General features: G+C 33.5%; 1 protein-coding gene across 3 annotated transcripts in view; it reads right to left on the bottom strand.

Moving 5' to 3' along the window:
* Nucleotides 1-11,757, bottom strand: part of LOC128231234 (uncharacterized) — a 36,085-nt gene that overhangs the window by 11,313 nt on the left and 13,015 nt on the right. The gene's annotated exons all lie outside the window — the stretch shown is intronic.

The raw sequence follows: 11,757 nt of genomic DNA, 5'->3' as shown, positions 1-11,757 counted from the left end.
CTCTAAAACAGGGTTATTGAACCCAGTGTCTCTAAAACAGGGTTATTGAACCCAGTGTCTCTAAAACAGGGTTATTGAACCCAGTGTCTCTAAAACAGGGTTATTGAACCCAGTGTCTCTAAAACAGGGTTATTGAACCCAGTGTCTCTAAAACAAGGTTATTGAACCCTGTGTCTCTAAAACAGGGTTATTGAACCCAGTGTCTCTAAAACAGGGTTATTGAACCGTGTGTCTCTAAAACAGGGTTATTGAACCGTGTGTCTCTAAAACAGGGTTATTGAACCCAGTGTCTCTAAAACAGGGTTATTGAACCCAGTGTCTCTAAAACAGGGTTACTGAACCCAGTGTCTCTAAAACAGGGTTACTGAACCCAGTGTCTCTAAAACAGGTTTATTTAACCGTGTGTCTCTAAAACAGGGTTATTGAACCCAGTGTCTCTAAAACTGGGTTATTGAACCCAGTGTCTCTAAAACAGGGTTATTGAACCCAGTGTCTCTAAAACAGGGTTACTGAACCCAGTGTCTCTAAAACAGGTTTATTTAACCGTGTGTCTCTAAAACAGGGTTATTGAACCCAGTGTCTCTAAAACAGGGTTATTGAACCCAGTGTCTCTAAAACAGGGTTATTGAACCCTGTGTCTCTAAAACAGGGTTATTGAACCGTGTGTCTCTAAAACAGGGTTATTGAACCGTGTGTCTCTAAAACAGGGTTATTGAACCCTGTGTCTCTAAGACAGGGTTATTGAACCCAGTGTCTCTAAAACAGGGTTATTGAACCCAGTGTCTCTAAAACAGGGTTATTGAACCCAGTGTCTCTAAAACAGGGTTATTGAACCCAGTGTCTCTAAAACAGGGTTATTGAACCCAGTGTCTCTAAAACAGGGTTATTGAACCCAGTGTCTCTAAAACAGGGTTATTGAACCCAGTGTCTCTAAAACAGGGTTATTGAACCCAGTGTCTCTAAAACAGGGTTATTGAACCCAGTGTCTCTAAAACAGGGTTATTGAACCCAGTGTCTCTAAAACAGGGTTATTGAACCCTGTGTCTCTAAAACAGGGTTATTGAACCCAGTGTCTCTAAAACAGGGTTATTGAACCGTGTGTCTCTAAAACAGGGTTATTGAACCCAGTGTCTCTAAAACAGGGTTATTGAACCCAGTGTCTCTAAAACAGGGTTACTGAACCCAGTGTCTCTAAAACAGGGTTATTGAACCCAGTGTCTCTAAAACAGGGTTATTGAACCCTGTGTCTCTAAAACAGGGTTATTGAACCGTGTGTCTCTAAAACAGGGTTATTGAACCCTGTGTCTCTAAAACAGGGTTATTGAACCCAGTGTCTCTTAAACAGGATTATCATTTAAATTTTGGCTACTTGATCTGTTCCTGCAGTTTTCACATAATATTATAATAGAGGGCAATAGGTGATATGGAAACAATCAGACATTGTATTGATGTATGATTAAATAACATTAGATTTGCCCAGAGCCGGGTAATGATCTCTTATCTATGTGAAACTATATTTATGTCCATCAGTCTTTAAGTAAGACTATAATTAAAGGTAGATTTTATTCACTGTTACAGTACCATTGACAGTCGAAATGAATTATATCAATGATGGTAAACAATCAATCAAATATGTCACTCAATATTGAAATCTTACCAGTAAATGTTGTCTCATCATTTCTTAAATTCAATTTCTTTCAAAATGCACCAGAGAAAATACCCCAAAAATTGTAATGCTGTTTTTTGTTTAGTCTGATTTTAAAGCTGCACTCTCACAAATATACTGATTTTACAACTTTTTTTATTTTTTGTCTTTGAAAGAGCAAATTTTTGCATAAATAGTGGCAAACCAATGATAAAATATTGCTGACAATAGAACAGAGCGCAGATTTCCGTGCAAAAATCAATGTTTTATGACTTATATATGACCGTTATGGTTTAAGGAAAATGCATAAAACATCATTTTTTGAACTTAAATATATATTTAAGTTCAAAAAATGATGTTTTATGCATTTTTAAAGCTGCTGACAAAAAGTGGGAATGCAGATTTTTATAATAAAAATCTGCATTCCCGCTTTTTGTCAGCAGCTTTACGCAAAAATTGGCTCGTTCCAAGACAAAAAAATAAAAGAAGTTTTCAAAACGTTCAATCTGTGAGAGTGCAGCTTTAAACAGGGAAGTTTGATTAGTTTTATTACAGATCACTGATAAGTCTAATCAATAAATTTTAATTTAATGAAAACATTGACTTTTGTAACAAGAGAGGTCAGTGGTCCCTTGATGTCTCACCTGGGAATTACGCACCAAGCATGAGGGAAATTTCTCAGTACAGAAGCAGAATATAATCAAATTTGGTAGAGGATCATTGGTGAATGGTTTGTCATTTGAGCCTTGTTGTTTTCAGTAGGAAATCAAACTCTACAAACATGAGCCCTCAGATGAAGCACTACTTAAAGAGACAAGAAATGGAAGTTTATCATAGGAAACTATGTATTCTATCTGAAGGTCATCAAGAGGAAAGGAAAGCATGAATTTGAAATATTAACTTGTCAGAAATTAAATGTACAAATTATGGTTAAAATATTAAGGTTTAGTATTATTAAGGCATAAGGAATAACCTTAATGTGGGTTTCAATTTAAGAGGAATGTAGTTGAAACATGCCCTATGCATGTTGGCTTAAATTTTCATCTACTGGACTTGTTTCTGTAGTTTTTTCATATAAATATTTACCACAAAACCAAGGGATCATCCATTGGTCAAGGAAAAGCAACCACTGAAGTTTTACGGCCCTAAAATATAAGGGTTTTAGCCAAGTTTTTAAAAGGGCAGGGTGCTGCAGAAAAAGGGCAGGGTGCTGCAGAAAAAGGGCAGGGTGCTGCAGAAAAAGGACAGGGTGCTGCAGAAAAGGACAGGGTGCTGCAGAAAAAGGGCAGCATGCTAAGGATAATAAAGGCACATTGGATTGGGCTATGAAGAACTTAAAATTATAAATTTAACAAAAACATATTGACAAATGTTTAATTGAAGTAATTTTCATTTCAACTACCAGATATAAGGTTTGCATGTATTTATTATCTTATAAGCTTTCAAAAAAAACAAGATTTTTTTTATATTTTATCTATTTAAAGCACTCAAAGGAGGAAGAAGTCTTAAAAGTGCACACGCTGGTCTCCATAGGTGCAGAGAGGTGCTATCAAAATAGAAAAAAGGACACGGTGCTGCACCCTCCAATAACTCTTTAGCGTAAACTCTATAATAACTGTCCTCAAGTTATTTAGCGGGCAGTTTTCATAAGCCTGTTGCCCACAACTGTCTTACACATCTAAATAATAGGGGTCGTCTACTGGTAAGGTGCAACCTACATATCCCACTTAAGTGTTTGATGATCTTAGCTAAAACTGTTCTTCAGTTATGGTTTTGACATTAAACTGACCTAAGAAAATAGGTCATCTTCTGTTCAAGGGCAACCTACCACTGAACCTTCATGGCTCTAGGTAAAAATGTTCTTTTTTCATGGTGTCCACAAAGTTCTTATAAATTGTTGACTATGACCTGTACATTTGACCTAAAGGAACAACTTGGGTCATCTAATGGACATGGGCAAACACCAATGAAGTTTGATAAACCTAGATCAAACTATTATTTCCAGGTATGTCATATGTTTTTTTATAAACTGTTGATCATAACCCCGACCTTTGACTTACTGACCACATCTATTGGTCAATAGCTAGCAACCACTGAAGTCAATGGAAATAATTTGGTCAAACCATTCTCAAGTCATTGTGTTTTTCCCCAATAAAAAATTGTTTACCCACTGACTTTCATCAAACACCCAAAATATAAGTGGTCAATTAGTGGTCAAGGGTAAGCTACTGGTAAAGTTTCATTGTCCTAGGTCATACCATTCTCTTGTAATTGTGTGGACAAAACCTTCTTGGCCACTGTTTGCAAAACATAAGAGCACAATTTATAAAAAATAATAAGAATTAAATAAGTCAACTGACTTATAAAATCTTTTAGTATCACAAATAGATCAAACATACTAAAATATAAATAAAGGTGGAAGTAGTAATAATGTCAGGTTTCATTTTTTTTTAATTAATCCTTCAAATTGTTGGTGAACTATTTTCTGTGTTTCAAAATGATTCAAGTTTTTCCGAGCAGGACTTTTTTTTTTATTAGCTTTTTTCAGGAAGATGACCTCTTCTCATTGAATAGACAATTTTCGTGCGAGAAGTTAGAATGGGGAAAGAAATGCAGGCTAGGGCTATGAATAATGCACTTGTTAATACATGGAGGAGAAAAATAAAGCTCAAAATGTGTACACATTTTCTCAATTTTAAGGATTAACTCATTGGGATGTTTTATTCATGAATTAGATTTTTTTGTCTCCTACCTTTGGGAACAATAAAGGTATGTGAAAAAGCCGGGTTGAGCTACGATTCTTCTTATTTAAATCTTAAGTGCATTTTTTGGCCTGTTTTGAGGTTGAAATTTAACCCCATTTCAGAATTTACCTTAATTTTTCAGAGCACAAACTATTTGGGCTATTATCTGCTACTAAAATTTCATTTTCTCACATTAAGTGTTATTGCTCTTGATAATAAATGTTATGTACAAATCTGTTCTGTGTTAAGACCACAATCACTCTAATCTGGCCATTCAGTATTTGCTATTACGTCTCTCAATTTCTCTTAGGCCAAAAATAATAATGGTTCGGTTAGGATTACATCCTTTTCAGAAATTGGTAGGGTAGGAAGGCTGTTTTTTATTCGGCATTATATATGAACGTTATTGTCATCATTGGAAAATGGTGTTAAAGTAATCTTCTGTATAAAGCTTAAATGGTTTTAAACTACTTATTAAAACACACACTTTCAAAGAAATTTATATATATATATATATGTAGAGATATATTTATTTTTTACCAACTGACTATAAACATGGTAGGGTCGGCGCCTATTTCGTAGGTAGGGTCAGGTAACCTGAACCAAATGTATAATTTTTTAGGCCTTATACACGGTGACCTTGTCTTTTATCACCAGGAGTATAAAAAATTCATATAAACATCATTTCCTTCAGACTAATTTCGATCACTTTTGATGAACTGCCAAACATGAACTTGTTTTAATGGGCGCTCAACTATTCTGCCGCTTTTAAGTTTAAGGATTGCAAAGTTTTGGTAAAACCATTATCGGATACATCCAATACATACTACTCTATGCTTCACTGTGTACCGTGGGCAATTTGGCTATGAAAATCTCGTTATCATGAATAATTAATGATGCAGTTTCATTGGTTCCGCAAAGTACCAGATGCTTTACGGTTGAAAATTATTCTGGCGATTGTCAGAGTTGAACCGGATCGGACTTCTCAGTACAATGATATTTGGCAGTAGTCAAGACCACATAACCACAAAAGCTACTGATACTGTAAAGTTATTGAAAAATATTTGAATGTAACATTCGAATTCATTGGAAGAAGAGTTGTCTCTCCTGCCTCATGCATTTTCAATAAAACGAGTCAGTCAATTGTACAACGGTATCTATGAATTGAAACAGAAGAAAGTACCGTGGTTGCCGAAGATGTGGTAAAACATGCATCATCATTGTAAAATACGCAAAACCGTAACCAGAATTTCTAATTCGAATAATAAACAGCAGTAATTTGTATTACATGCAAATTTTAATATCTAACTTGATGAATTAAGTACAATGGATGGTTAAAAACCTTTGTATGAAATAGTTGATGAGATATTAGCTATGTTTGCCTACATGCAAAACCTTATAAAGGGCAATTATGACTTGCATTATATGTAGGATACAATTAATACTTGAGTGTATAAAGTTTCAATGCAATACATCAAGTAGTTGCTGAGATATTGAATTTTATGTGCTTCTCATGAAAAACCTAAACCAAAATTTCTAAGTCATATAATGAAAGGGCAAAATTTGCATTATATGCAAGATGAAAAGTATCCAACCCAAGGGCATGCACATGAGCCAGTAATGAGGCTTGCTGAGATACTGGCTACACACGATGAGGGTCGTATTTTTTTATCTGTACTAAAAAAAACATGATTGATTTTTTTTCTTACATACCTAAATTTATCAATTTGTGGAAAAATTGACATTAACAATACATTTCAACAGGAGTCTGGGCAAAAAAAATTTCTCACCGGGTAGTAATTTTAAAACAATGTTGATTTCAAAAAGTTTTTCCAAAAAAGGCATTTTTGATGATTAATAATAATTATTTTCAATAACTTTTTATTCTAACTAAAAGTCTTGCATACTTATATGTTTGATTGCTCTTTATTGAAATCCCATAAATTAAAGAAATAAGAAGTGAGGAATTGTTGCACATTACTCTTCCTACACGGCATTCAGAACTCCTCGACCATTTCCCAAATATTTATGTATTTATGTAAGCGGATCAGCAGAAGTAGTTTGTAAAATTCTAAATAATAGTATGAATTAATTGTAGTGTTTTAACGATTATTTTATATATTTAAGTTTAAACTGATTGCTAGTGAAGTGAATTATTGCATAAATATTTAAGTTTCCTAAAGTAAAGTCATTAAATTTATCTGCTTTATTAAAACTAATATGCGTTCCACTTGCAGCGTAGTAAAATGTAAAGATTTTGACACTGTTAACCGTCCATATATAATTTTGAGATGTTTTCGATGGAAAATGGCCGATGAGTTCCGAATGGGTGTAAGATGGGGTTTTCCTGCACTTGTCACATGACCGGAAACACACGTCCGGTATTAATGAGAGTTACCTTACTTGATTGTATAAAGTTTAAATGCAAAATATGCCAAGTTTGAATGCAAAATATAAAGTAGTTGCAAAATAATTAAATTATATATAAGTTGAATAATACTGGGGCAAAATTTATTTTATATGCAAGAAAGACTTAGGCCAGAGCTTTTTATTTTTCATTTTACGGGAGCGCCGTACCTAAATATTGCAAAACCCAAATAAGAAAAAGATTCAAATTCCTAACTTTATTTTTTCCGCCGCCCGTTTCTTCGATCTCTGATAGAAAATAAAATTTAGTGTTATTTAACCTAATGCTAATTTCACAACAACAAAAAATTATCGCGAACAATTTCCAAGATGGCGGAAGCCGGCGCTTTTTTTTTATGGTTTCAACTGAAATATGTTTCATTGTTTTGTGATATCACATGCATATTATATGCCATGATGAAAATAAAACTTGAAACTTGCTTATTATCATCATCTAACCGCTTGTTAGGAAAATGGCCGCCTTTAACGAAATTTTAAAGTGGATTTAGTTTGAAGACTGACACTGTTGTTCATAAAATCAGTGCGTTTCGTCATTTTGTGATATTTTGGAACGGAATTGTATTTGCTTTATACCAAAGGATAAAATCACTTAAGTATTTCTGTGTGTAGACCTGTTTACACGGGGATACACTGATAATTGGAATTTGCTGTACAGTTTCTGACAGTGACAACAGATAAAGACGAGAATGTGACATTGGATTTGGCTTGTTTGTCTAAAGGCAATAAAGTTATACCAACATATCGCATACCATTTTAATGGGCATTGGCTCCTGAGTCTTTTCATGTCACCCATTTTAAAATGGATTGTTTGTATGTTGATTATGAAACTAAAAAAAATTGACTCTACTGTGAAATCTGGCAAGTTTTAGTTACATACCTCGTTTCTTTTCTTTTATATCAAAGACATCTAATTTCTTCAGATGTGTTGTTTATCTCAATAGTGCCAGTTTCAGTGACTATTAAAAGCACTACAAAAGTATAGATGCTCATATTAAAATCATGCATATATGATATATATATATATAATAATTTATGTGTAATTTTTATTTAACAGTGCAGTGATAAATTCTGTGGAGTTACAGTTGAAGAATATATTTACATTGGTGTGAATCAGTTGACTTGTGGCGTTTAGGGAGTAAAATGGGCCTGGTTACAATTGACTGGTGCATTATTGTGGCTACTTCAAAATGACATCTTTGTTTGACTTTATTATACAGATCTATTATACAACAGGCAGTATGGAGTACAAAACAAGTGTGCATAACTTCAAAACATACATTCTATAAATGTTTCCGAAAAAAATAAAAAAATACGAAAAATCCATCTTATTTTTTGTTTTTTTCTCGACGCTCATTTTTCGACATCTTTTTCTTTATTAAATTCCCTCCTCCTGGCGCTTATTTTTTAAAAATTTCCCGTAACACGAAAAATAAAAAATCTCTGGCCTTATCTTACTTGATTAATTAAGTAGATTAAGCAGACCTTGTATAAGGTTTCAAAACAATACATTGAGTTTTTGCTGAGTGATGGACTTAAATGTGGTTACATGCAAAATTTTAACCAGAATATATAAGTTGAATAAGAAAGAACTATAATTTGCATTATATGTTATGTTTGATTCGATGGCTGAGAGTGTTGTATAAAGTCTTAGTGCAATACACCGAGTAGTTGCTGAGAAATGTGTGCTTACATGCAAAACCTTGCCAAGAATTTCTAAGTTGAATAAGAAAGGGCCATAATTTGCATTATCTTCAAAATAGTGTTACCTAACTTCATCATTAAATAGTGTTATAGTTTCATTAAATTAAGTAAGGCTGGATAGATGGTAACATATGTTTAAAGCTTCAATGAAATACATGATGTATTTGCTGAGATAATAACTTAAAGAGACTTACATGCAAAAAACCTTAACCGGGGCGTGACGCAGACGCTATGGTGATAAGTATAGCTCTCATATTCTTCGGATAATTGAGCTAAAGATTTAAATGGGATGTAAAGAAGTGAATATTGCCGTGCTGGGTAACTTAACATAATTTTCAAGGATAAATCGAGATTTCTGGCATAAAAATCGTCTAAACTGCATTAAAAATACATAAGTGTGAGATATTCTCGCACACGCTGACAAAAATTACAGCTTAATCTTTGCTTATAGATCACTGTCAATTATGGTCTAGCTTAGACTTAGCAATTTTTTTCACCAATATCAACAATGCACTTGTTTCCGAGACGTTGTGATCCTGATTAGTTTTGTTTATGCAGGTTTCAATCTGCATTTAATTAGCATCTACAATACAGGGATGTGATTGACGTGCCAGCTGGAGGGCTGAAACCATTTCTTGGGGCACTCTTAGGGTCAAAAGCGCACTTCTGTAGAAGAAAAACTGACTTTTAAGAAGCTATTTTGAGGGCTCTCCTGACTTCAAATTTTAAGCAAACTGGAATATCAACTCTTAACAACCAAAAGCAACCAAATATCTTTTTTAATCAGCTAAAAAAGTATATATATATATATATTTTTTTTTGGGGGGGCGGGTGGGTTGAGGGTGGGGAGGGGATGGGGTTGATGGAGGAGTTCCTGGGGCCATTATATGCGTGGATTTCCGCAAAATCTGCGGAAATCACATCCCTGGCAATATTGGAACCTTCCTGAACTCCTCAAAGAGTATCCTCTTTACAGAAAAATGTATCCACATTATTGGTATTTGGTAAAGAAAAAGACCAAGAATACCTTTTATGTCAACAATATGTGAACTGTTATTATTGCCGTAAGTGTATGAAAAATAGTTTGAATAATACTGCCACATCAGTTTATTACAATACAATTAAGTGTTCAATTCTAGCCGAAAAATAATAAATATATTATATAATATATTAATAATTGATATTATCATGAATTAAATTACTGTTCAACATTGTTTTATCACTGCGTTAAACATTTTCATTAAAAATCTCAATGAAATCATTCTCTCATCAATTTTGGATAAATGGGAGCAATTCTCTCTATGAAAATCCTATATAGAATTTTTATTTTGGCCATTCCTCTATTTAAGTTTATTTTCAACCTGTTGGGGGTAAGCTACGCATCCAAAAAGGTTCAATGATATATTTTGATTTATACTATATTTCAAACAAGTCACATTGATGAATTTTATTGCCTTATATATATGCTGATTCAAATGGAAAATTCCAGAAATTTATCAAGCTTCACTCATCAAAAGTTTTGATCTCAATAAATTTTTTATATCAAAAGTGAAACAGATGCGTCCCATTTACAACACATTGCAAACAACACATATGTAAGATAAAGAAATATGAAAATGTGAACCAACGCAAATTGCAAATGCTTCCATTGATCAAAGTGAATTAAAAATTGGTATATGACGAGTAATAATCAAAAACCAGTATTTCTTGATAAACGAACAAAATCTTGACAAGACTAGCTCCTTTTCTGCATAATGCATGCATAAACAAGTAAAAACATGTATATTTGCTATTATATTAGCTATTTTGACATGATCAATTTTATACTGTTTAATCATGCATGTAACATTTTCTTTCAGGCAGGTCGTCCGGTTTCGATCCTGGATTTTGTTCAGCTTCGTTAAATTATTTTATATATATAATAAATCAGTTCAGAACTTCTCAATAACATCGAGAACATTTTTTGAGACTTATTGCTTCTTTCATTTACAAAAGCAAACAATTTGATGCCAGAATGACTCGGTATTATCATCAAATATTTGTATTGTATCCTTGTCAAATAATATTCTAATTCATTTTTTTCTTGACCATTAAAAATGATTCAAGTATATCAAATTATAATTAAGAGTCCATAGATGACCCCTATTGATTTGGGGTCAATATCAAATTATAATTAAGATGACTTAAATGACCCCTATTGATTTGGGGTCAGTAGGCCAAGGTCATGGTGAGTCCCCTTTATGTAAAAAAAAGTGACAGGTGCTATTATCCATCAGGTGACCCATCCGATTGGCTGAATTTTATTTTAAATTGGAATAATCTGTGTTATCAGTTCAAGTACGAATACAACTATGATAATAGCCCACAAAAAAACTAAAGTTTGTAGAAGGGGAGTTATTTCACTGAAAAAAAAGCCCAACAACAATATTATATCAGGAATGTGATTGACCTGGCATGGTTTCTTGGGGCACTTTTGGGGTCAAAAGCACACTGTCGTAAAAGAAAAACTGGCTTTTAAGAAGCTCTTTTGAGGGTTCTTCTGATTTTAAATTTGAAGCAAACTGGAATATCAACTCTCGCAACCAAAAGCACTCTAATGTTTATTTCATTTTTTTTTTTTTTTTTGGGGGGGGGGGGGGGGGGGGGGGGGCTCTGAGGCCATTGGATGCGCGGAATTTTTTCACAAATCCGAACAAATCACATCCCTGTATCAGACAAAAAAAATTACTATAACAATTTCCAAATGATTTCATCATGAATACTTCCTGACAAGTAAAGTACATGCACATCGGGCAATCAGTCTGCCGAGACTGATAACATGTTTTTTTGGTTGGCGAAAAATGTATCTCAAGTTATCTGTAGGCCCTGCATTTTTTCCAATTTCCAGTGAGACTGGAATGGGTCTATGTCTCTAAATAGACAAAAAGCACTGTTAAAGTGACACTCTTATTCAAAATCATTACATACACATGTATAAAAAACATTCAATTTGACTGACTAACCTTTAACTACTTACTAAATAATGCATTTATGGAAAGTATTAATTACTGATTACAAGATTGTAACCGTGTATTCGATAGCAGAAATCACAAAAATATTAAATGATTGGTGAATGCTAAAAGATTTACTGTGGTCTATTATAGTCTTATAAGGTAGAAATACCGTGTTTTATGCTCATTTCTTTCAAATTAAACTCGGTATCCTTCATAAGACCCATTGTTTTTGATATTTATTCATCCT

Source organism: Mya arenaria, chromosome 4 (genome assembly GCF_026914265.1).
Source record: "Mya arenaria isolate MELC-2E11 chromosome 4, ASM2691426v1".
In the NCBI taxonomy this organism is placed as follows: Eukaryota; Metazoa; Mollusca; class Bivalvia; order Myida; family Myidae; genus Mya; species Mya arenaria.
Note: the sequence above shows the minus strand (reverse complement) of the source record. Positions and strands in the feature narration are given on the sequence as shown.